This window comes from Panthera uncia, chromosome B4 (assembly GCF_023721935.1).
Source record: "Panthera uncia isolate 11264 chromosome B4, Puncia_PCG_1.0, whole genome shotgun sequence".
NCBI classification, from domain to species: Eukaryota; Metazoa; Chordata; class Mammalia; order Carnivora; family Felidae; genus Panthera; species Panthera uncia.
The window spans coordinates 39,386,890-39,413,368 of record NC_064809.1 but is presented as its reverse complement, the minus strand read 5'-3'; the positions used below and the strand labels follow the sequence as shown (position 1 = coordinate 39,413,368).

At 47.3% G+C, this 26,479-nt stretch overlaps 1 protein-coding gene across 1 annotated transcript in view; it reads right to left on the bottom strand.

Annotated features, from left to right (window-relative positions):
* Nucleotides 1-26,479, bottom strand: part of NTF3 (neurotrophin 3) — a 73,195-nt gene that overhangs the window by 28,355 nt on the left and 18,361 nt on the right. The gene's annotated exons all lie outside the window — the stretch shown is intronic.

Below are 26,479 nucleotides of genomic sequence, written 5' to 3'. Positions count from 1 at the left end.
GGCATTTCTTGTCCACACTGGAAGGGAATGAGCTTTCTCGAGTTAAGCCTTACCGGGTCACTCCCCAGCTGCAAAAATTTGTTCTTTACTAAAACCTTCAGGATAAAGCCCAAATCCCTTGCCCAGGCACGGGGCCCTTCCCAGTGGTTCCTGGCTGACTCCTTTCTTGGCCTCATCTCTCACTGTTCTCCCCTTACTCTATGCACACTACCCACAGGGAGGGGCTTCAGTTCTGTAAACACACCCTATGCCTTCTCACCTCTGCATGGACTCTCTTGTCTCTCCTCATTTCCTATTTGTCTGTCTGCCCCTGTTCTTATTGACCCCCCCGATGACTTCCCCTCTGCACTTCCCACAGTCCTGTATAACCATGCTTTCACTGTCTGTCTTTCCCAGCAGACCAAAAGCTCTCTTTCCATGTCTGATGTCCCTAGCACCTACAGTGGTACCTAGTTCGTGGTAAGTACTGTATAAAGGGTTCTAGAAACAAGAAGTCCCTGGAGCCAAAGGATGAACCTCTTAGGAAGCATGACCATTTATGCTTTTTCCCTGGTGTAGTTATTATTAGGTTCTTTCTTTCATGCTCACTCTTCTCCAAAAGCCCTTGATATGGGCTACTTGCATCACTGATTGATTGAGTGAGTGAGTGTGTGCTTGTGCACACTAGTGACGAAGGGGCAGAGAGAGAGAGGGAGCGAGAATCCTAAGCAGGCTCCATGCTCAGTGCAGAGCCCAACGTGGGGCTTGATCTCACAACCGTGAGATCATGATCTGAGCCAAAATCAAGAGTTGGATGTTCAATTGACTGAGCCACCAAGCCACGCCTAACAGCACCCTTTAAAGACACTTGTTCAGAGGCAAGACCAGGAAGGTGGATGGGTCAATCAGTTGAGGATGCTCATGTGATGGCTGGGAGGAGTTTCTGGATGTACTGGGAGATGGTGCATGATGGGGGTGATCTCTCATACAAAACTGTGTGTCAGCGACTGCCAAAAAAGGATTCAGATGCCAAAAAAGAAAAATAAAAACTTCAATTCTAGTAGCCCCAGCTTACTGCCCAGGAGCAGCATGATCGCCTCTCATTAGGAGAAGCAAAGTGGAAGGCAGCTGTCTGGGGTGTGGAGAAGGACACTTGCATTAAGCGGGAAGGAACTTGCCCCAAAGTCCAAAGCCCCTCTGGACCTGAGGCTCCTTTTCCTCCCTCTCTACCTGCTAGTAGACCGTGATGCTTGCAGCAGGGCTTCCTGGTCCTGTAGCCCTGGCATAGCCAACGGATCAGATTGGGGATTCCTAGGGATGGGAGGGAATGCACAGGACCGGAGAACCTGCAAATAAAAGCAAGTCCAATAGGACTTGCAAATGTGAGATTACAGCTGGGCCAAAATGCCCCGTTAGCCACTGCTGCGATGGTCTAGTCCAGGCTGGGGCAAGGCCCCAAGAAGACCACTTACCAGGTCAAGGGGCCCGTGCGGCTCTAGGTGACTACTGGGCGTCAGTGGTCCTGAGGGCAGTGCCCACATTTCAAGCATCTCGGCAGCCTCAGCGCCTAGCACCATGCCTCATGCAACATGAACAACACAATTCTGTGTATGGATCATACAGGATTTACTCTCAGGAGAGGCACAAGGATCTGGGAAGAGCCGATCAGGGAAAAGGTAAAGAAAAAGAAGGCCGAAATCCCTCATGGTGGCAAAAGAAGGCTCGGGCTCGTGTCTTTAGCAAGACCACTTAGGGGAGAGAAGGCTGGTTTTGAAATGAGTAAATGTTGGAACCCTACAAGTAAACCTCAGAGAGGGCCCAAAGGAAAGTAAAGCTCGAGGGTTTTTTTCCCCTTAAGAAGTTCAATGAATAATAGCTCTTGGAGTAAACTGATACAGGTATCAACAGAGAAATCTGAGGTCAATGATACTCTAGAGCAGAAAGCAAAAGGTTAGCTCTCAGACTAGCTCCTGGCAGTGGTGGTCTCTGACCTTGCCATTTCCCTTAGCAATACCCTCCCAGGAACCTTGGACCCAGGGGGGAACAGGTGCACACAAGAAGAGATCAGGGAAGGTGGTGATGCCAGCCTTGAAAAATTGCCCAATCGCCTGGCATCATGGGAGATCAGTGCTTCCTCACCCCCACTCCCAGGCTGGTTCAAATCATAGCAACAAAAAACTGACCAGAACAAGGGACAGAGTAAGTAACTACTGAGGGGGGTGGCAGTGGTGGATCCCAAATGTCATCATAGTGCCTAAGTTATACACTGTTCTGTGTGTTTTCAAACTGATTGGTACAGTAGTTCAGTGAGATAGGAGGACCAATACTCTTTTCATTTTAAACCTAAGCAAACTGAATTGCAGGAAGGTTAAATGAATCGTCCAACGGCCAACAGCCAGGAAGCAACACAGCTAGGATCAGATCCCCCAACCCCAGACTCGTGTTTTTCCCTAAATACTCACGTACGCTACATGCCTAATCACGCTTTCCCTTCCCACTGCACAGCGCCCAACCTGCTTTTCACCAGTGCAGTCCTAGAATTCTTACCCATTCCATGAAGATTTTTCAAATTATTCCCATGAATAAAAAAAAAAATAATAAAAACTCGAAACTTCTGAGAGCCTTATTATGTATAGATGGCAACCTCACTGTTAGCTGAATAACATACCCCTCGCCAGGTGATGCTTCCTCGATAAGACCTCAGATATCACATTTGTCAAAATGAAACCAGGTGAAAATTGACAGTAGGCAAACAAAGGTCTCAGGGCCTCCAGGTTGGTTTTCTGTCTTGTACATAATACATTCCTGCATCAGACTTATAGGGGTTGTGCCGTGCACTGGGGAGCTCATTCCCTGTCTCCTTGCGCTCCAACCACCCCTCAAGACAAAACCTCCAGGATGCTGAACCCTACTTTCTAACTGCCACTGGGAAGCAGAGACTTCCCTGCCAAGACATCTATCTGTCCCTGAATTCTGTAGAGGTCCAGAAATCTCTCCCCAGTGAACAAATTCAGATCTGTGCAGAGAGCCTACTCACTCTCCAATGCCTTTTCAAGTAGATTTCTTACCATTCTTCACCACCATCCCTGTCCCCGCCCCCGACTCCTTTGTGTGTCACCAAGAAGAGCTCCCTAAGAGAATGGCCACAGCGAGAGATGTGCACAGTAAGGGTCATGCTCGAGCTGACCCTTCTGAAAGGCCTCTAGGAAGGGCCATGGCTTCCCCTCGGCTGTCCGTGTCCCTGCGGTCTACCCAGAAGCTTCTTACCACAAAGTTAGTCCCTTCTCTTTCCGCACGCGCTGGGTGGAAATGGAGCATCAAGATCCTGCTTCGATATTTCAGCATTAATTTAAAATTTCAAGATACTATTGCATTCGAGTTTTCCTAACCCACATAGTGCTTCTGTGTGACAGACGAGGAAACTAAGGCCTGATGAGGAAAGTGACATATTTAAAGTTACTCCCTGGTTGATGACATAAGGGGAAGTAGGAATCCAGGTGCGCTGGCCCCCTTGTGAATTGCTGTTTCCAAAGGCAGTCTGTTCCGCATTAATAGCCCATGAAACAGTCTATAAAAGCCAGAGGAATTTTTAGTGCTACAAAAGACCTTCAAGTCAGTAAGTCCACCTTCCTCAACACAAAGTATACTGTGGAAGAATAAACTATTGAAGCTTCAATTGCAAGACCCAGTAACAGAACAGGAGAGAGGAGACTAGTCATGGAGGAAATGAATTGCAACTTGTGTTGCCAAATAGAAGGGTGGGGAAGGGAAGCAGCTCAAAGCAGGTGTTGACAACATGCCCAGCTTTTGTGAAAATCAGCACTTGGAAGACACACATTTTGTATTTCAAAATAACAGCCCTTATCAGATGTCACCTGGGCTGCACACTGCTTTTCCAGTCAGTGTGTGTTTTACTGAAAAGCCGCCCCGGGGCGGGGTGGCATGTCCTGAGGATGCATTTGGATTCTGTAAGTGTCTTCGGGTCTTTGGGTCTCTGCTGGCTCTGCTGGCTGGTATGGATGGGTGGGCAAAGGCAGGGGAACCCATTATGTCACCCCCAAGTCCCCTTTCTCTAGTCCCCACTGCACCAGGACCCAGGAGAAGGCAGGGGCATGCCTGTCCGGGATAGGAGGAGGAGGGCACAGCCCCTGCCCTGTAGCTGAGGGAGGATGGGTAGTGGAGGAGATTTACCGACGGGAACTGCACACACCGACCGTCCACTCTGGTTACAGAGGGTCTCTAGGCACAATGCCACCAGAACACGGATGTCCCCGCTTCCACTTGGGCATCCAGACCATGACACAGGATTTAAGAATAGACTTCAGGGCAAGGGGGTGTTTCCTGCTGCAAAACCTAGATGTGCTGGACATTCCCTCCTGAAGCCTGTGGTAGTTAATCCAGCTTCCTGCTCTGGGTGGAAGATAAGAAAGGGCTCTTGTCTCCGTATCAGAGAAGGGGAAGAATCCCAACTGTAGATTTCCTCCCCACACAAACCTGTCCACCAGAAGCCCCTCTTAAAATGAACTCATGAACAACTAATAGTGCAAAAGGGAAATGGGGTTCCTCTCATTCTTTTTTTTTTTTTTTAATGCAGGGAATCTCACTAAATCAAAGACATGCGTAATTAAAAAAGAACAATGGAGGCCATGAGTCAAAATTTATCTCACAAAAATTAAATGTTAAAAAATGCATGGTTCAAAATTATTTTTCTATTATGTTGGAACGTTTTGCTTTGGACAGAGACACACTTTCACCAAGATTTGTGACCTTCTGGTAAGGCTTGGCCACTGTTCCCACATTTTGCCTTACTGGTCAGGGTCAATTCTGGATTAGTGATAAAATCCCATCCAATTCTATGTTCATCCACAGCCTATAGTTAAGCAAAGATGAGGAAGCTTCCCCATTGTGCTGCACACTGCAAGATGGTGAAGCCTGGGCAATGTCCAGTGCCCTCTGTTGTGGTGCCTCCCAGTATAGTTCTCTGCCTGTCTCTAGGACTCTACTTACCCTAGCTCCCCCATCCCCCCCAGCTATGCTCCAAAGAGCAGGTGTAAGCTTTGTTCAGCCCCCCCCTCCCCAGAAGTCTCCTCTCTTCCCCTGCTGTTTGGGAAAGTGGCTCTGTAGTCACCATCCTCGGACTCTTCCAGCTGTGGCTCTGAATATTGTAAAGTTAATTTTCAGAATTCACAAAACACTTTCCTCTCTTCAGTGCCTGGCTCTGGAAATTAGAGCCATGACTTGCCAGAATCGATTCTGCAATTTAATTGACTTCCCTGTTCTAGATGGTGTCCACCCTCCCCAATGAGGTGATGAGTGTTAATGACCCCACAGGTTGCCGGGGTGGGGGTGGGGTCTTCACTATCACTGGGAACATTGTCCTGCTTTGCTATATCTGCATAACCAGGCAGCATAATTACTGGGCTAGTAGAATTCAGTATGTGATGCATGTACCAAGATTTTACCACTAAGCTTCCATTTCTGACTTCATATCCATGCTGTAACAGACACTTCTAGGGCCTCCTTGTGCCAGAGCTTCCCCAGCGCCTCATATCCTTTCTTCCAGACAAAAGAAGGGACCTGTAACAGGTGGTGAATGAAAGCTGTGAAAACACTCCTAGTAGTGGGGATGCATGGAGACGCAAACCACCCACCTCACTCTTCACTACCCTGGTACGTGGATGAGATTTGGGGCTGGGGATGAAAGAAGTCAGCCTTCAGTTGATTGCTCATTTTTGGCCCAGATTTAGATACCTCTTCTTAAAAAAAAAGTTAATGTTTATTTATTTTTGAGTGAGAGAGAGACAGAGCATGAGCAGCAGAGGGGCAGAAACACAGAGGGAGGGAGACACAGAATCTGAAGCAGGCTCATGTCAGAACAGAGCCCAATGCGGGGCTCAAAGTCACCAACCTTGAGATCATGACCTGAGCCAAAGTCGGACGCTCAACCCTTGAGCCACCCAGGCGCCTGGATAGCTCTTCTTAAAAAGTAAAAAGAGCCCATGGGATTCTCAAAAGGAACCCAGTTTAGGTGATATGCATTAAGACACTGACTTAGAGAAAGATGAAAAGAAATTAAAGGCATGATGGAAAATGTATCGCTCCTTCAATCTATAATACACATACATTACATGTAATATATACACATATATATGCATTTAAGTGTGTATATATAAAACAGCCCGAGAGGTGGAGGACACAGCGTGAATTACACGGACAAATCAAGGCAGAGTTGATATCACGGAACAGACTGTGATTATGTTGATTGAAACCAGGTTTAAAGGGCCAGGGGAATTTGTTTGGGAACAGAGAACAGGACCAAAATATTCCCTGGGAGAGGAAATCTCATCAGAGGAGAACCACGGGGGGTGGGGGCAGTGGGGGAGGCGGGGGTTGAAGCGGGTACAGTGGAGAGATGGCCGTGTCTGGGGAAGTGGGAGGAAAAAAGATTCCTCTGTCCACTTGCAAGGGGTGTGCGAGGTCTACAGCATGAAAAATCCAGGGGAGAGGATGGTGGGACAAAGGGGAATCTGGGCAGGGAGGGCGGAGAACAGGAAAGGCAGCCAATAAGCACCGGCCCCTCTATCCCTCTGCGGCTGCGGCTGTGTGCTGGGAAATAAATCCACTGCGATGTGGTAACTTAACAGTGAAACATACCTCATTTCTAATTGTCGGAATTCAGGGATGGACGTTCATCATGGTTAGGTTTGAAAGAAGCAAGATTAATGGACAGGTCTAGCAGGACGAATCAAAAGAATCTTTTTAGGTGCAACCATTTGAGGAGGGGGAGAGGTGGGAAGTAGAAGAATCTGGCATTTGGCCAATCCCTTGGAGAAGAAAATGGCAAATTCAGAATTCTTACCTTCTAGGCTGGTCAAAGCCACTCACAGCTGCAGGTGGCCGGAGCCTGACTAGATGACAACCTCTCAGATACATGACAACAGGAGGTCATGCCCCCCCTGGGTGGGGGGAGGGGGGGTGTCTTCCTAAACACATGCTTTGAAATGATGGCGGCATTTAAAAAACAGTCATCACAGAAGACGAGGATTTTAGCACTTAGAGGAGCAGAGAGGTCATTATCTAACTCCTCAGCCTTTATTTTACAGCTGAAGAAACCAAGGCCCAAGGAACCAAGGTGAGCTGGCCCAAAGTCACAGCCACTTAACAGTCCAGCTGGCACTGGGTTCTGTGTAACCAATTAAATGTAAGTTTGTACCAATTCTTTTTTAGTTTTTTTCCCTTTCTTTTTTTAAAAATTTTTTAATGTTTATTAATTTTTGAGAGACACAGAGAGACTGCAAGCAGGGGTGGGACAGAGAGAGAGGGAGACACAGAATCCAAAGCAGGCTCCAGGCTCTGAGCTGTCAGCACAGAGCCTGATGTGGGGCTTGAACTCACAAACTGTGAGATCATGACCTGAGCGGAAGTCAGATGCTTAACCAACTGAGCCACCCAGGAGCACCCCCCCACTTTTTTCCCTTTCAAGTTGTGTCCTGCTTTTATGACAAAATTATAACCTTCATCAGATCAATTAAATCATAGGACACTCAAGGGAATCTGGCTTAATAATAGGTTAAGTTAAATACAGAACAGAAATAAGCACCACACTAAATCCTTCTCCTTCCCAGGCACTGGGATGTGTACATTTGGGAGGACAAAATTCTGCTCTTTGAATGCAGTCACTGATAACAGGAAGGACAGAGGAGAAGTTCTGGTGAAGATCACATAACCCAAATCCCAGAACCAGCTCTTCCTAATTTCCTTCCAATGCTCCCAGACAGCCCGGTAAGTCCTTACTCTTCAAGGTCATGGAAGAAAATTGTAGAGGTGGTATGTTCCTGCTGCTCCCGTTCTCTGCCTCACTTCCCTAAACAAAACTAACAAGTACAGAGAGTTCAGGTTCCCCAAGTCAGTCCCAGGGCAGACGGCTGCCAGTCCTCCTGGGAAATCCCAACCTACAGCATTTCTCGCCTTGTTCTTTCTAAAGTGGAGGAATTTTTATTTTCAAGTTCGAACAGGAGACTCTACCCAGGGGGAAAGAAAAGGCAAATAACATTTCAGTGAGTAGGCAGTACTTTCTGGATATATTTCTCTACCACATTTGAGCAGATTCAGAGTTTTCATTTCCCCTCTTATCCTTTTCCCTGGACTCCCCTGCAGCATGTATGTGTGCACACGCATGTCACTTCTGGAATGATTTGATGCTTAGGAATGTCTGGATCAAAAGGAGAATTTGTCAGAAGAATTATGAGGGAACAAGAAGTTGTCATAAAAGACACCCTTGGGGCTGGCAGAATATTCTTCTGGCCTTATTCTTGCAGGCTGGTTTTAGAACTCAGCCGCACAAGAAGGGACAGCCCCATTCTGCTGTCCCAGACTGGGAGCTGCCCTCACCATGGTGCATCCCACCACTGGCCACAGGGGAACAGGGCTGGCCCTTCAGGAGGGACACTGAGAGGTGCCGGAGCTGGCTTCCCAGACATGAAAAGCTCCAGTACCGACCTGTGCCCGTGGCAGGATAGAGGCACCTGCAGACTGGAGGATGGGCCTAACCATTCCCTCAGGCCCTGCTTCTGGCTTCCTTGGCCTGGTGGAACTTACAACTCCCAGCGATCTTCAGAGAGGCTGAGCAACAAATGGTATGAGGATGGCTGAGTCAGAGGACCTGCCTTTCAGTCTGGGCTCTCCCACACATCGAAATTGGGTGGTCCTGACTGACTCCTGTCACCTCTCTGAGCCTCAACAAGTTTTTCTGTGGCAATGCTTCATAAGTGGCCACAGGTGCTGGTATGAGATGAATACCAACCTTTCCCGGAGATGCTACTGCTGTGGTGCCCTTGTTGGAGCAGCTTAGTAGGTTCCCTGGACTGGGGCTCCGGAGATGCAGTGCCACCACATGAACCACACAGTAGGTGGCTCTGATACAAGTGGGCTGGCTGGAAAGTCAGATAGACCCACACTGGAAGGCCTGCCCTGCCATCTCTTAGCCATCTGTGCCTGTATCACACAACGTCTGTAAGCCTCAGTTGTCCCAGCTGTAAAACCAGGCTAGCGCTGCCTACCTTGCAGAGCAGTGAAGAGGAATAAATGAGGCATTTCATGGCACACTGCATTCAATAGATACTAGTTCCATTCACTTAGGAAAAGTACCAACTTTGACCTTAATCCTCCCACTGGTAAGCTTCTGGGTAATAAACTCTGCCTTCTTTCTGCCTCAGGTGAATTCTGTGCAGAGGAAACACCATAGCACATGTCATGGTGCCACCACCTTAGGAAGCAGATCTAAAGAGCTGTCATTCTCAGCAGCAAGGGGTCATTCTAGATCCAAGCTGTGGCAGCTGCCCTGCTCTGGGCGACAGGCTGCAGCCAGTCCTCTGCTACCTTGAGTCTGGCTCTCCATGCAGCTGCCCCCAATGACCCCAGTCCACACTGGCCTCTCCCAGTTCCAGAATGCACCTCTGAAGGGAGAAGGAGATGCTTCTCACTTAGCATGGAGTGCGGAGCAGCACCGAACTGAGGGCAGGAGTTATGCTCTGAGTGACAGACCTCACACTTGCTACTTCTGTGGGTTGTGTGCACTGATTCACCTTTCTGAGTCACATCTGGAAAAAAGAGATGATGGCACCTGACCTGTCTACTATAGGGGCCTCTTTCCAGTGTCAGTACATATAACATGACTCTCAAATGAAAGCTCAAGAGAACGGTTGGTGCAGATGCCAATGACAACATTTCCCAGGTGAGTGGCTTGCCTTCTGGAGGTTGTAAGCTATGCAGGCCCTCGGAGGTGGAAGTCTTCCCATGTTCTAGCTTACACCCTCCATCTGCAGCCCCCACCTCAGAACACAGATGCCTATGTCAAGCACACAAGAGAAAGAAACGGATATTGAATTCAAATAAATGCACAGGGTACAACATGGTCATTCTGAGTAGTGATAATTGAGAATCGTCCTTAGATTGGAGCTCTCTAAACTTGGCCCACCGTCACAATCATCTGGGAGAGGTTGACGTTACAGATTCTCAGGCCCCAGTCTGGGCTTACTTTATCAACATACCAAGGAATGGGGCCCAGGAACCCACATTTCAAATAAATCCTCTGCAGTGGCTCTAATAAGCATCAGGTCTGGGGACCACTACTCCTTCCATGCCTGCCTGTCTGCCTCAACATTGGCGGGAATCTCTACCCTACACGACCCCAGCACCACACCCCACACAGGAACTGGTCAAAGAGCACTTACTGGACGGCGATGAAATTCCAAGTAGTGGCCCTGCAAATACAGAGCCCACTGGAACCTCCCAGATGAGAAGACGGGCGAACTGTCTACCAGTGCCAGGGCAGGAAACAAAGCATGGCTTAGGCCAAGCCTAGATCTCGGCCCCTGCCTTCTACTTTCATGTGGAGACAGATACCACGTGGCAAATAAATAAACAAATTCCTATCACCTCTCATCATCATGACAAAATTAAAAGGGGCCAGACCTAGAATAACCCAATTCAGCTTCCTGATTCTACACGTATGGCAACTGACGTCCAGAGAGTGAAGCAGCAGCTTGGCCAAGTTCTCACAGCGAGTGGGCACCCCAGTGGTACAGTGTAATGGGAAGAGAACTGAGCCAGCCGTCCAGTTATCCAACCTTTCCGCAGACCCGCCAAGATCCCACACTGGATCTGTTCGAGTACCTGTACGTATCAGACTTCTGCCTCTAAAATCCAACCTCCGCAAAAGAGAGCATGTTGTCTCCTAGGCCATGTCCCTTGTCTAAATCCATCCTCATAGCAACCTGTACCCATCAGGGCTTTTTATTTGTGCAGCCTCACTCTGGGGGCTCCTTCTGCCTTTCAGTCCTACTACCTCACCCCAACCATCCCTGCCCACCCATCCAGTGCCCTAAGGCAAGACTGATCCCAAAGACTACAATCGCTGACCTCCTCCACAAAGCCTTTTGGCATCTGCCTCCCAAGGCTTTTCGATGATGTCTTTAGACTTTCTATTTTGCCCTGACCTTTGTATATTTCTTTATCCCCCACCCCCCATGACAGTTTTTAAGCTGTGTAAGGGCAGGGACAACATTTTTATGGCATTCAATAACCCCTACATTGTCTAGTACACACTTAGGTGATCAATATGTATTTTTTTCACTTGAACTGAATCTTGACCTGATGAAACGATCTAGGTCCTGTCTCTTTCATTCCAGAAGAAAGGGCAGAAAACCCTTGACTGACCTTTGGTATGGAGCACCCATATTTGAATGGAAAGATATGGGCATCTGGGTGGCACAGTCAGTTAAGCATCGGGCTCTTGACTTCAGCTCAGGTCATGATCTCACAGTTCGTGAGTTCAAGCCCCACATCAGGCTCTGTGCTGACAGCACGGAGCCTGCTTGGGATTCTCTCTCTCCCTTTCTCTCTGCCCCTCCACTGCTCGTGTGCTCTGTTTCTCTCTCTCAAAATAAACAAACTTAAAAACATTTTGAGTGGAGGGGCGCCTGGGTGACTCAGTCAGTTAAGCATCTGACTTCAGCTCAGGTCATGATCTCGCAGTTTATGAGTTTGAACCCCGCATCGGGCTGTGTGCTGACAGCTCAGAGCCTGGAGCCTGCTTTAGAATCTGTGACTCCCTCTCTCTCTGCCCCTTCCCTGCTCACATTCTGTCTCTGTCTCTCAAAAATAAATAAATGTTAAAAAAAAAATTTTGAATGGAAAGATGAGTCAAAATCCAAAGAGAATTTGAAGCCACGTGGAAAAGGTTTACTCAGCTTGCCTTTTTCAGTGCAGTAGGATAAGAAGTAAAATGCATGCATTACATATGACATATATATGTATGTAAACTTGAGAGGGCATTTTAAAGACGTCAATATCTCAGGATGCATAAATTTATGATAGCAAGGGCCCAATTTGCTCAAAGAATGGTCCCTGAGGTTGCTGCTCTGCAAATACTTCCTTCCCAGTCTGGAGGCAAATCTGGATTTCAGTCTGATATCATCTTACTCCTGGGGATGCCCTGCATACCACTCTGCAGTCATCTGACCTTGGAATGAGGTTAGCACAGCGACACCTCCTCCAACAAACCCTCTCCTGCCACCTTCATCCATGTCAACCAGTTGTATAAAGATCTCTACTGAGATCTCTGCTGGTGCTTTCTTCAGTCACGGGAAGATGCCTGGAGAGCCCAGTACTAACACAGGTCTGGTGACGGCATGTGGCCACACACTCGGCGTGTCAGGTCCTGACACGTGGGTGTTAAGTGTGCCCTCCCAGGGCAACAAGGGAGCGTTATATTGGCTCCTGAAAGAGAGATTTCCTGAGCCCTGTGCGTATGAAGTTAGAGTGCGGCAGATTTAGAGGGCCCAGCTGTCCTCCATGTGCCCTCCCTGAGGACACAAAAGCAGCAGCAAGGGGGAAAGAAGTACTGTTCTCTGTTCCACACATTGGGAGGTGCACGTGGTGCCTGTGCCACTTCAAATCATGTTTGCTTATCATGTGCTGAGTGCTTACACTGTGCCAGGCGCTGTTCTAGGCCCCGCCACATACGCCATCTTATACTTTATACGTTCTCCTACTTAATCCTGACCTCAGACCTCAGTGGTGAGCATGTTTTGCTTATTATAGAAGTTAGACAAACATTATGAGCAATTAATTATTGGTAAGTTATTGGTCAGGGACTAGAATTCAGATATTTTGATTCTGAGCCTAATGTTCTATTAAATGAGAGGTTTCAGTGGGTTTCAATCTAAGTTCCAAATCCAGTTGATGGATACATATGGCTACCTAAAGGCCTGTGTAGAGGACTGAAAGACTTGGTGAAACTCAGTGGGAACAAGTGCTATGATTGATTAGCAATGTCTGCTATGGGCAAGAGAATGATAGTAAGGAGTGCTGTGATTGATTAGTGAGGTCTGATATGAGCAAAAGTAGAGAGTGTCAGCGTGTGTGATGAATTTGTCACCCTTGCACTGAAGCATACTTCAGTGAATGACCTAGTTACCCTGATACAAAGTTTTAACACAAATCTAATTCTCCACCACAACTTTTGAACAATTAACCATACACATACCCCTCAAACATTTTCAACATTCTTTTGATTTTCTTTTCCCAAGTCTTCCAAGTTCTCCATATTTTTAAGTTGCTAGCCCAGAAAACAAGTCTCAGATCAGCATGGCTTATGGACACAGATTTCCCTTCTAAGGGCTTCTTCCTGTAGGCTGCCCCTGTTTGACCTTCCTCATTATCTAGAAAGGCCCTTTGGGGATGGAAAACATTCTCAAAACACTAAGGGTGGCATGTTTTACATGACCCTTGACAATTGTTCCCTGGAATGACCATTACTGACTGAGGGCTACAGCTGATGGAACATGAGGAATGGAGTCCAGGAGAGTCGGGTGTGTGAGGACATGGAAGGAGGATGGCAAGAAGGCAGGACTACACATGGGGGCCAAAAGGCAGAGCACAGGCAGCTGACCAGGCACTTTCCAAGGGCAGGCAAAATAGCATTGCCTGTTTTGAGCAGGGAGCTGAGGAGTACAAACAGCAAGGCTAATGATCAATAGCCATCCAGTCTAAAAGTGATTCACTGCCTTGTGCAGCCAACCATTGAAAAAATAAAAATAAAAAGGGAGAAGGGAGGGGGAAAATGTCTCTTCTTCATTTTAGCTCCACTGTCTTAATCACTGAAGTCATTTGGACGTTGTGCTTCAGGCAGAACTGACCACAGCTGAGAGCCTGGAGAAACCGGATCCTACCCTGGGCCCCCTTTAAAGCGATTAAACTCGTATCAGACCAGGCTGGACCCCCTGATAGCAAAGACGTCATGCTTGGAGCAGCAACCCTGGGAAATGCTCATTGGGCAAATCAAGACCTTAAAAAATAATTACAGTTCACACATCCTGAAGCAATAATGACTTCAAAACTCCCTTCACATGTGATTTATATATAAGCACATTTCCCCCTTGAACCTTCTCCCCCATTCCCATTCTGCTCACTCCACCCAAATCCAAGTGGTTAGAAAGTCAATATTCTTAGGTCCTGCTAAAAAGTCCAGATGGAGAAACCCTGGTCTGTATCAGGAGGGAAAGAACTGCTAACACCACCTGCCATTAAAATTCTTATACACCCAATTGTGCATGAATGTGAGTATGTGCATGTATTCCAAGAAGTTCAAAGGAAAAAAGAGAAAAATTAATTAAGCCTACACCTCTCTGCCAAGGAATCAAATGCTCTCTGGGGCCTGGTTTTGAGACAAAGAAATGTACTCCTGCAGGGCTGCTGGTTCTGATCCAGTTTATTGTAGAAAGAAGAGAGAATGAGGTTCAATCTGGGGTGGGGGCACTGGAGTTGACCTTGCCCTCTTTTGTTTCCCTAAGAAGGTGTCCCGGGTTGTGAGAGGGAATGACCACTAAATGTTCAACTATTATATGCCAAGTCTGCCATGGGTAGAGGTAGAAAGGAACATATAAAGATGGAGAAATCCCTTGGGTGGTTGGCCTTGTGGTGACCAATCCCGCTTCCATGAGATCCCAAGGGGGGACTGATAAGTGGGATCAGGAAAGGGGAAATGCAAGAGGATAAGCTGGCCCCTTAGGACAAACTGCAAGTTGGAATGAGCATCTGGGATGACTAATGTCAGTTGTAAAGACGTGAACTAAGTGCTCAGACTGAGCTCCCATGCGTGTGAAGAAGACAGAACGAGAAGCCAGACACCCTGAAGAGAATGCAGATGAAGAAAGGTGTCCCCTCAAAGGCCCTACTGATGGGATCTTCTCTAGGATTGCGGCCCCTTCTGGAAAACAACCCAAAGCACCTTGATAACCTGGGTCTGGGACATCAGCTGAGCTCTGGTCTTTTCTTTCTCATATTGCAACTGCAGGTGTAAAGAAATGGAAATGAGATTTCACAGCTAGGCAAAGATCCAATCCGTATGTTCCTCCCTGAAGATAACTGAAACAGAAAACAGTCCCAATGAGGATGGAATCACTTATAAGACTTCTGGGAAATGGCCTCTTGCTGAGGTGTGAAGGGCAGGAGCCAGTGCCGGGTGTCACTCTGTGGGGGGGAAAACAGCAACATCTTTGAGAACTAAGGGCAGACAAGTCCTTAATTGAGCAGCCTGGGGGCAGGCACTGAGCCTTGAGCTTCTCAAAGCCTCCTCCTCCCCCACCAGCAAGGACTGGCTGCTTCCTGGGAGCTTCCAAGAAACTTGATGGGTGTGGTCAGTCTCCATCCTCTGACTTCATCCCATCTGAGAATCCGGAAAAGGAAGAGATGATGAACTCTAAGCACAGAAAGGAGAAAAACAGTTTGGGGGGGCGCCAAATCAGGTGTTTGCTTTGGGAGCAAGTAGAGTGCTCAGTAATGAGAAATGGGGACAGGAAGGAAATCAGCAAAGACTGAGCTACAAACTTGACTGTTAGAGTCAAACCTGGTTCCCCAGATTGAAGGTTGATGGGATTTCCCATGGCATGCCAAGAGACCACAATGAAAAGTGAGTTACCATTTTGTAAAACAGAAGAAGGGTTTGGGCATGTCCATGTGTGAGCATGATGTGTGTGTACGTGTGCGTGTGTGTGTGTGTGTGTGTGTGCATGTGTGCGCATGCATGCTCCCTTTTCCTACATCATTGGTCACAGAGAAAGATGGACCAGTTTGTCTACCTGCCAAAATCATTTCAGAGCTTGCTTCAAAGAAGGAATAAGCTCCTTGTGAGAAGGGATTAAATCTCATTCAACTTTTTACCTGGCTGTGTGGCACAGAGTAAATGTTTGCCAGAGTGAATGAGGGTTAGTCACAATTCTGGGAATTCCTAAATCCTAGGCCCGACCTCAGATCCCATTCCAGGTTTCTGCAGGATAAATACCTTCCATTCACTCATCTATTCATTTGACAACTACATAAGTCAGGTACTGCATTAGGTGTGTTTGGAAATGATGCTATGAACAAATGGGGATAGTTCCTGCCCCCAGGAAGTCTTGAGTCTAGTAAAAAGGTGTTGAACAAGTGGTTAGAATACGAAATGCTGTTGTTAGGAAAAATATGAGAGGATGTAGCAGGGGACCCTAGCATAAGACAAGGGACTGGGGACAGACTCCCAAAGGAAGTGATGCTCAGGCTGACACCTGAAGAGTGATAAGAATCAGGCAAGAGGCACTGAGGGTAGGGAGAGATTGTTCTAGGTAATGGGAGCAATTACCTAAATACTGAGGCTCAGAGGCAAAAAGGCACACTTGTCTTCCGAGGAACAACAAAATCCAGTATGGCTGAGGAAGAGGCAGAGGGATAGAGGAGAAGAGAGAAAAGGAGGAGAAAGAGAGGGGAAGAGAGGGAGAGGGAGAAAGGACGTATAAAGAGAAGGGAGGTTATGAACAGTCTTGAGAGTTGTGATAAGGACTCAGAAGCAATGGAGAACCAGTATAAAATTTCAAGTGGAAAAATGGCCCAATTAGCTTTGCAAAGTGTGAATAGCGAGAGTTATGAAAGTGGCTTTGACTAGGGCAGTGGCAGTGGAAATTAGGAGATTGGGACAAACTTGATAATTCAGAGCTTAGAATTAGGATGACGTGGAGGGTGCCTGGTCATGGGGAATGAGAGTAGGGCAAGCTGGGAATGACCCCCAGACTTCTGACTTGACCAAATGCTGTAAGAGGTAGATCCATTTACTAAGCTGGAAAACAATGGAGAACATTCACTAGAGGTAGAGCAGGGTTGTAGCACATGGGAGCCCATGTTGAATTTAAGACGCACTGAGTGTTAAGTACCCTTAAGCCATTTGGGTGGCGTATCTGCTGGACAGCTGGATACATGGGTCTGGAGCCTCAGAGAAAGTCCCCGTGTGTTTGGGAGTCAGTGTTGAGCAGACAGGAGAAGCCACTCGAATGCCTGACATTGGCTGCGGAGAGTGTGGCGGGAGAGGAAAGCCCAGGTCAGGCAGAAGAGAAAAAGTCAGCTAAGGAAAGTATCACGGGAGAACAGGATTTCAAGAAAGAAGACAGCATGGAAAAGGGCCACGCAAGACGAGGCTGGCTCTCTTCACTGGGTTTAGTGACACAACGGCCACGGGCCAGAGAAGGCTCTGTGGCATGTCAGTGGTGACAGCCAGACTGCAGTGAGGTTGAGCACTGAACAGAAACCGCAGAAATGGAGACCCTACTGAAGAGCTGAGGTTGTCAAGAGGAGGAGAGAATCAAGGCAGGAACTGGACTGGAGAAATCCCGCAGTGGGGAGAAAGACACTGGTGGCCTGAGGGACCCTGGGGGCCTAGCCTCTAGTTCAGAGACCCCAGGAACTTCCTGGCAATGGCACTCAATGACTAGATTAGATTGATTTCTAACTTCTGATCGTGCAGACCTCAAATCCTAATATGCCATCAATTTATACAGTTCCTGGAATTCAAAACACTTCATAAATATTTTCTCTTTGTTCTCACTCTGTACATGTAGCGACAGTAGCGAGATGATTATTTTCTTCTTTTCGCAGGTGAGCAAACCCGGGCAGACACTGCCTTGGCCCCGGGACTGTGTGTGTGGGTGGCAATGGGAAGGCCGCTCAGCAGACCCCTTCTTCCTCCCGCAACCATTTCTCCTGGACCAGTGGCTCCAGGATGCTTGGCACACTCGTGCTACTAACACAGCAGTTATTCAAGGACTCTGATAAACTTGGACCCGAATCACTTGACCTAAGGAAGCTTGCTCTGCTTCCCTGTCTATTTCAGGAAGCCTGGTGAAACTCTTGGCAAATATCAGAGCGCAGAAATGGAATCTGGTCCTCGTCATCCCATCTGGGCTGAGCTGTGGAGGGAATCTTACACAAACCTCTCCTCCAACAGTCAGACACTTAGCTGACTAATGCCAGAGCTCTGACCCCAAAGTCACAGCTCCAAGGGGGAGGGGTAGAGGTGGATTCCCCAGGCTCACAGCCGGGGCGGGGAGGAGGGGCACAAACGAAACAACCTAGACCACCTCTGCACAGAGAGCTTTCTGAAAAGCGAGCGGCAGCCCTGCCTGCGGCAGTTGGGTCCAGTCAGCCCCAGCAGCAGGAGGATGGATTAAACAACGCTGGCAAGGTTCCACCTAGGGCTGAAGGTTCCAAAGCTCCCAGTGTTCAGTACGTTTCTACAGTGAGAAAAGGAAGCTGAAGTGTGTTGCAAAATCACAAAAGTTGGAGATCATTCATTCGTTTTGCACTCATTTAATCAATGTTGATCAACGTAATTCTCTGAAAGGGCTGATACAGCCCCTCCTAAAGGGCATTTGGGACTGTGTGGAGGTGGTCCTGGTTGTCATGGTGACTGGAAGAGGGAAGATGCTAGTGGCACTTAATCACCAGGCACTGTCCTGTGCAAACTGCCCACGGCATCCCTGCTAAGAAAGCTCAATGCCCATTGCAGACCTACAGCCCACCCATTGACTGTGGACTTCCCAGGACACTGGAAGGAAGAAGCCATCAACAAGAAAACAGCTGGCCTGTCCTGCAGTGGGACCACACCCCTCCTTTTTCTCTACTCCCAGTACTGACATGTATCCTGTCTGGGGTGGGAAATTATGATCCGTGTGTGCCAGAGTTGGTTCTGTTTTCCTAGACTCTGCAGACCGTCTAATTCTTCCCACTGACCTTCATTCCTGACCCTTCTCCCTGCTCATCCCTGCCAACCACGAAAGGGGCTTCAACAGAAGGATGCACAGGGTCAGCTTCCTGCATCAGCATCTGGGGGCCAGCAGCTTATTCTGCTGGGTGCCCCTAAGCGAGACACTCACTTCTCGGAGCCATCCCTAACTTCCCCTTCCCCATCTTCCATAGAAACATACACAGGATGCAGCAGGCTAAATCGGACGGCATGGGCAGGGCTAGGGTCCTGTGAATAGAGGGCAGTGTGTGTGTATGTGTGTGTGCGTGCACGTAAAGGAGAGCTAAACAGGTGATCATGGCCCTAAGATTCACTTAACCTATGAGGGCAGGACATCTGCAGTGGGACCTGGAGCCAGGCCCGGCACTGCTGCCCCATCCCAGCTTTCAGGCACCTTCTTCCACTCAGCTCCCAGTGAAAGCATGGGATAGAGCCCCGGCAGTCGCAGGCTGTGTTCAAGAAGCTTGGCATAGCCTCCCAGAGCTGACAACGATCGAAGACAGATGTGTGCAGTCAGAGAGTAATGCGAATCATGAAAAGGAGTAGCAAGCTTACATGTGGAAAGAGACAGCAGTTGTGGGGGAGGGGGGCAGAGGAGAGAAGTGGGAGCTGTTTAAAAAAGCACTGGGTGACCCTGTGGGTGGGGCAGCTCTGCTGTGAAGATACTTCCACAGGAAGAGGGGCTGGACTCTCTGCAGGGGGCCAAGAGCTCCCATTTGCTCCACCTATTAGGCTCTAATTGAGAGTTCTGTTCTGGCCAGGAAGGGGCCCTAGGGAGCAGCCATCCACCTCCCAATCTCACCCATGGAGAAACCAAGGTCCAGAGAAGTTGAATGCCTAGTCTAAAGGCACACAGCCTAGTGGCAGGACTGGGACAAGAATTCAGGCAATCTTTTGCCACCTCCTCACCAATCTGGTGCTTCACTCCCTGAACTTTCCTCTTCTCTCAACCCTTTCCACACTTACCTCCACCTTCTGCTTTCCCAGACCCCCATCACGTCCTGCTGTTCCCTACCAGCTGGCCTCCCGCTGTGCGTTCTCTCTGTGGACCCTAGAAACTCCCAAATTGGTGGAAGAAGGAGACAGGAGTCATGTTGAAAATAAAAATGGTTGGATTGAGACAAGGAAGGCAAGACACCTTCCTCCTTAGCTCTCAACTATTGGTGAGACAGCCAGAGACTCTGCTCAAAGGTCTTACCCCGCTTCATCGTAATCCTGAAAAGCACTGGCTGAATATTTGCATAGAGCCTACTCTTCACAGCATGAAAGTGTGGAGGAGTGTGAATCCTTAACATCCTTCCTTCCTCTTATGGGTTGAATTGTGTCCCCCCCCAAAGATACATTAAAGTCCTAAATCCCCAACACCTCAGAAATACAACTGTATTTCGAAATAGGGTCTTTACAGAGGTAATCAATTTAAAATGGGGTCACTGGAGCGGGTCTTCATATAACTGGTACCCTTATAAAATTGGGAAATCTGGACACGGAGAGATCTGCACAGAGGGAAGACAAGGTGAAAACACACATGCGGAATACCCTGCAAAGATTAAGGATCTGAGTGATGCATTTACAAGCCAAGGGACACATCAAGCTACCAGAAGCTGAGGGAAAGGCATGGGACACTTCCTTCCCTAGCACCTCTAAATGGACCACGGCCCTGCCAGCACCTTGATTTTGGACTTCTGGCCTCTTGAACAGTAAGGCAATAAGTTCTTGGTTGTTTTAAGCCACCCAGGTTGTGATGTGTTGTTATGGCAACCCAAGAAAACCCATACAGTACTTCCCAGGTAGTCGTCTTCTCAGCTGCCTGCCCTACCCTAGGGCCTCACTCTGTTGTCCACAACAGATAATTTAGGTTGAGTTTTTGTCAAGGTGCCACAGAGCACAAGCTGAATCATGTATATGTCGTGGATCCATACAGCTCCCAGAACATGTCTAGGAAACTCAAACTGATGTCCCCAACCTTCCTCCCTCTACGCAGGCACTCCAGGAAGTCCTCGGTCAACAAGCCACTGCAGGTGGGCAGGCGAGAGGAGAGCTTCAGGACAGATGTCCCTGGTCTGTGGTCAGCTGGCAAAAACCCCCAAACTAGTGGGGGAGCCGGAAGAGGCATGAGGCTAGGCGAACGGGATAAGAAAATCTAACTACCCACACATCTGCTGGGAGAACAAATCCAGCTCGACACAGATCCAAGAGGTTTCTAAGTAATAGGGAGAGTGATTGTGCCATGCAGTGCACAGAGTCAACTGGAAAAGCTGCCGGCCAGGTTCTGAAGTGGAACAAACTGATAAGGAGGGCGAGCCCAAGAGGGATGGGAAGGAGAAGCATGCACACGCAGCTGGATCGGGACGTGGGGAGAAGTCCACACTCTTTAAAATAGTAGGTGACCAGGGGGAGGGGAGAGAGAAGGAAAGAAAAACACTCAAAGGGAGGAGGGAGCTGGTAACAGGGACTGGAGAGGAAGTCACCAGCAAGTCACACACAGCCGTGCGAACACGCTCCTGACAGACTTTATGAATTAAGTCAAAACCATATGGACACAAATGTTGAGAATGACAGTCTGTTTATCCACCTTAAAACTTATTTAATAAATCGCCATTTATTAAGAGCTTCCTGTGTGCCAGGAATTGTCTGCAGCACTTTACAGGATTCAGCTGTTTCATCCTCACACAATCTGATGAGGTAGTTCGATTATTAGCCCCATTTTACAGGAGAGGAAATTGGGGATGGCAGGCGGGCAAGGTATCTTGCTCAGGTCACCCCACTAGTAAGTGATGGAGCTAGCCTGGCTCCTGCACCCCGCTTCTTTGGTGGTAGGTGGGGTGGGGACAGAAGACAAGAGGAGCAATCCAAAATTAGATTAAGACCACACATATGCCCGAAAGATCCAGCTAACGGAGCAAAGGGTAGGTGGTGACAGTCTTTCCCATAATTCAAACTGTTCTTCACTAGTGCTGCTCCTGGGGGCAGGAGCCAGTGATGTAGGGACATGGGGCTTGGGTGAGGATCCCCTCTGCTGCTCAGATCCCTCTAGGGGCTGATAAACCTTTTAAAAATCACCACTATTTAGGGGCATCTGGGTCGCTCAGTTAAGCATCTGACTAAGCGTCTGACTTCGGGCTCAGGTCGTGATCTCACAGTTTGTGAGTTTGAGCCCCACATTGGGCTCTGCATGGAAAACTCAGAGCTGGGAGCCTGCTTCAGATTCTGTGTCTCCCTCTCTCTCTGTCCCTCCCCTGCTTGCAATCTCTCTCTCTCTCTCTCTCTCTCTCTCTCTCTCTCTCTCTCAAAAAAAATAAACATTAAAAAAAATTTTTTTTAATCACCACCATTTAAAAAAGTTATCATCTTGGGGCACCTGGGAGGCTTAGTTGGTTGAGTGTCCACTTTGGCTCAAGTCATGATCTTATGGTTTGTGGGTTCGAGCCCCATATCAGGCTCTCTGCTGTCAGCACAGAGTCTATGTCAGATCTTCTGTCCCCCTCTCTCTCTCTGCCCCTCCTCTGCTCATGCACTCTTTTTCTCTCAAAAATAAACAATAAAAAAATAATTTACAAAATTTAAAAATGTTAACATCTTTAAGCTGAGAAAGATAACTTCCAGAAATCTATTCTAAGAAAATAAACAGATATGTGTATAAAAATCTACATAAAAACATAAAAATATGGTTAACTGTGGCATAAAAACAGTGGCTAAAATGAAAATACACCACAGCAATGAAATGGTTCAGGTACAGTGCATGATGGACTATTATACAGGGAAAATCATCTTACAAAGGATACTTCAAGACATGGGGAAATACATACAATACGTAGAGGTGGAAAAATGCCACTTAAAAATAGTTTATAAGGTGTGAAGAGCTCCCTTACTAAGAAGAAGAAACATACACACAGAGATACATTAACATACACACACACACACACACACACACACACACACACACACAGAGAAAGAACTGCAAGGGATATATACTAAAAATTGTCTTCCTCATTTATCCTAACATTTTCCTAATTCTCTGTAGTTCACATGCATTGGAACAGGTACTTATTTCACAATCAGAAGACAATGTTGTATGTTATAACTACTTCTGGGAGGGTCCCAAAGCTTTAGCTGTCATTTTTAGCTGTCTGTCTGATGAGACTTTCCACCGACCAGGTGCACCAAGGAATTCCAAGCAGCCTCAATCAACTCCATGGTACTTTTTTGGCCCTGATCTTAATTTAGAGAAAAAACAGAAATTCTGAATTAAGGAGACAATTGTTTTGTGTTTCTAATTAGATAAAAGAACTATAAATATGTTAACGATACCTGATGATTTAATAGGGACTCAATGAAGGATCATGTTCAGGAGGTCAAGTGGGATGAGGGTGTCTATGTGGCGGGAGACTGTTGCTTACTGCATCTAGTAAATGATAGATGTGCTGTTTATTCAGCTACAATGAAAGGTGCTAGAGGGGGGGAGAACAGAAGGGAAATTATCTATAAATAAACAAGAAGGCAATGTGATGTAGTGGCTAGGAACACAGACTCTAGAATCAGAAGAGTGATTCTAAGCTTGGTGCCACTGCTTCTGAGCCATTTAACCTTAGGTGAGTTATGTGGTAATTTCAGAAATAGTTACTGAACAACTATCATCTGCCATGTCATATTCCAGGTCTTGGAGATAGAGCAGTGAAGCAAGGATACAAAAATGCCCTGTTCCACATGGAATTTACTTATAATTGGGGAAAAAAGATAATACATTAGGGAAAGCAAGGAAAATACATAGTTTCTCAGATGATCTTAAGAGCAATGAAGAGAAACCTGTCTAAGCCTCAGCAGCCTTGTCTACAAAATGGTGTGGGGATATTCAAATAGTTATTCCATTGAGTACTTGTGAGAATTCGTAAGATCACACATATGGCACTGAACACGATTCCCACTTTAATAAATATTAACAATTACCACTATTTTGAGATTAAAGGAGCCAAATTTACTCCTCTTGTCTGAGTAATGACACAGGGAATGATAAGAAATGGTTGCAACCATTCAGAAACTGCAGAAGCAAAGGGGATTCATCCCGAGCGATGGAGGAAACATTAAACCATCATCATGTAATAAGGTCTTGAGTTTCTTAGTGACGGAAATAAAGAGCAAAATTTTTCTCACTTGGGGTTTATCCAACCCCATAAGAAGTCAGAGGAATCCCTGATCACTTCTATCATCATTTAATACAGATAATATCTGCCCTTTGGTTTCTCCCACTTCAGGATTTAACAGAAGGCACACAACCCAGGGAACTTCACCTGCTCCCATGCTGGTCTGCCATCATTTCTTCCCCATGTCTATGGATGGCAGAGGCCAAGAGGAAAGGAGGTCTGTTGCTCCTTTAAGTCCACATGGCCATTTGGGAGTCATGAGATTGGTCGAACACTTCAGTGGAGTTCGCCCAAAGCCAGGTGGAGCCAGATTACAGACCACAGTACAGATTTCCATCCAGACTTTGGGAATGAGCTCCCAGAATACAGGGGTGCTTCTGATCCATGCCCCAACCACTCGGCCAATGGCCAGTGAAGAAGGAAAGAAATGGTGCCCTGGCTAGGCAGGAGGAAAAGCTTTCCAGAAGTCTATTTTATAAGCTTTGGATTCTAGCCTCCTGGAGAGGAGAAAAGTCATCAGAAGTTAGAAGGGGGCACAAAGAGATGTGTGTGTTTGTATGTACATGTCCCAGCATATGCATGTGCAAGAATGTTTTAAGTAACTAAACGCACAGCTTAAACCAGATGGATTATCCTGCAGTTTCACAGACCAGTAGCTTATTTTGGGTGGACCTCAGAGGAGCTAAGTGATTTGTTTGCACTTGACATCAGAGAGGATACTTGTTGCTAGTGCTTTTCCTCTTCTCTGTGAAGTCAGGTTTGGCAGAGCTCTGGCTCTAACTCAGGACTCAGAAGTACTAGGATTTTCCCCGAGGCCCCACTGCTATACTTATGTCCTTCTTTTCCCGGGACTGGGGTGACAACATGCACCTAGTGTGGAACACAGAGAAACACTTCGGGAACACTGAACCTCAAGCACTACAACCTATAAAACAGAACCCTGTGAGCTGGTGCATTGTGTTAAACTAGGAACAGATGAAGACCCCAAGAGGAGTTTCCAGAAAGTTCAAAGAACGCTCTAAGGGGGGAAATAATGCAAACCAAAAACAGAAAAAGGGAAGGGAAGCCATAAGGGGATGCAATAGGCCCTTTCCCCCAAACCGCACTGCCCAAGAGAGGAGGAAGCTACCCTGAGACACAGCTTTTATTACTGCTTTGCATAAGCTCTCTCTTTCAGGCACATTGGTCAAACCCTAAACACTCCATGCTTTTCCCCGCCTCTGTGCCTCTGACTGTGCCATCCACATCTACTGCCCAGAAAATTCTCTTGCCTGATCCACGGGTCTCCTCAATCGCCTACCAAAAGTCTTTAGAGCTCTAACTGCCCTCCGTGTGCAAAATGCCCATTGCCTTAAGCCTTTCTCTTGAGTTTTATTTAGTCGAAGATGTCTTATTTCCCTAGATGTACTATATGTTCTTAGAGGTGGGGAACCACACATTTTTGTACTGCCCACAGCACAGGACACAATACCTTACCATATCAGGCACTCAGTAGCTCACTGCCGAATGAGTGGTTTTTTTAGAATCAGAATTTATGCCCATTAGGTCACTGAGTAGAGTTCATTTTTCAGAGGAGAGAAATGAAGCATACTGAACATTCTGACTTCTTTTCTTTCTCTTGTGCTCCTGATAGTGGCACACACGGCAATCGGGCATGGAAAGCAAGCTCTTTCCTGGGGGGACTTCCAGAACCCCACAAGAACAATGGCGTTGGGGTTCCGACTGTCCCTTCTTCCATCACAGCTTTCCTCCCCTCACCCTCCACTGCTCGTCCATCAGCAAATCCTGCCAGTCCTGCTCCCAAAACAGATCCCCAATCTTCTGGCTCCCTCACATCTCACTCATGACCACCCATGTCCAGGCCACCATTCTCTTTGACCCACGGTGCTGTCATCTGATGGTCTCATGGCCTCCCCAGCCTGCCCTCCAACAAGTAGGAGAGGAACCTTTTAAAAAGGTTAGCCAGATGACATTATTCCCTGCTCCAAACTCTCCCCCAGTGGCTTTCCACCATACTTGAAGGGGAAAAAACTCTGGCTTCCCGACACATTTGCTGGGGGCATGGGGACATCCTGGCTTCTCATTACACGCTTCAACTCATCACACAAATAAACTCTGTAAATGGCCCATGAGGTCCTACACAATCTAGCCGGCCTCTCTTGCTCTCTGTCCCAGCCACACAAACCCTTCCTGCTGTGTCTTGAACACAGCAATCCAAAATCCCCTCTCCCACTGTGTAACATCACTTTGTTTTATTGTCCATCCTGGCCCTGATCCCCATAGGAAAATGTCATTTTTTGAAGTATTTCTATGCTTGTTTGTCTCAGCATTTATGGATTGTCTCCATTGGAATGTAAGCTCTGTGAAGGCAGAGAGTTAATCTTTTCCATTCACTGATCTATCTACCACATCTGGAACAGTGCCTAGCATGTAGCAGGTGCTCACTAAATATTTTTGGATGGAAAAATCTTTCAGGATACTGATGTAAGAATTATTGCCAACAGAGCTCTTCCAAATGTCAATATTAATGCCAAGAGAAATTCCTAGAGATCAGAAATTGAAAGCCATGATTTTATAGCCCTGGCCAATCAGCCTGCTTTTTAAAGTTATCTAGTTGAAATTTCACATGGAAAAAAATAGAAGGCTTTTAAAAATGACCACAAACCTTCCCACAAAGATGTGTTCAGCAAAGATAGATCCTGCAGCGCTGAAAAGAGTCTTGCCAAATTCTGTTACCCATTGTCCTGCTGTAGGT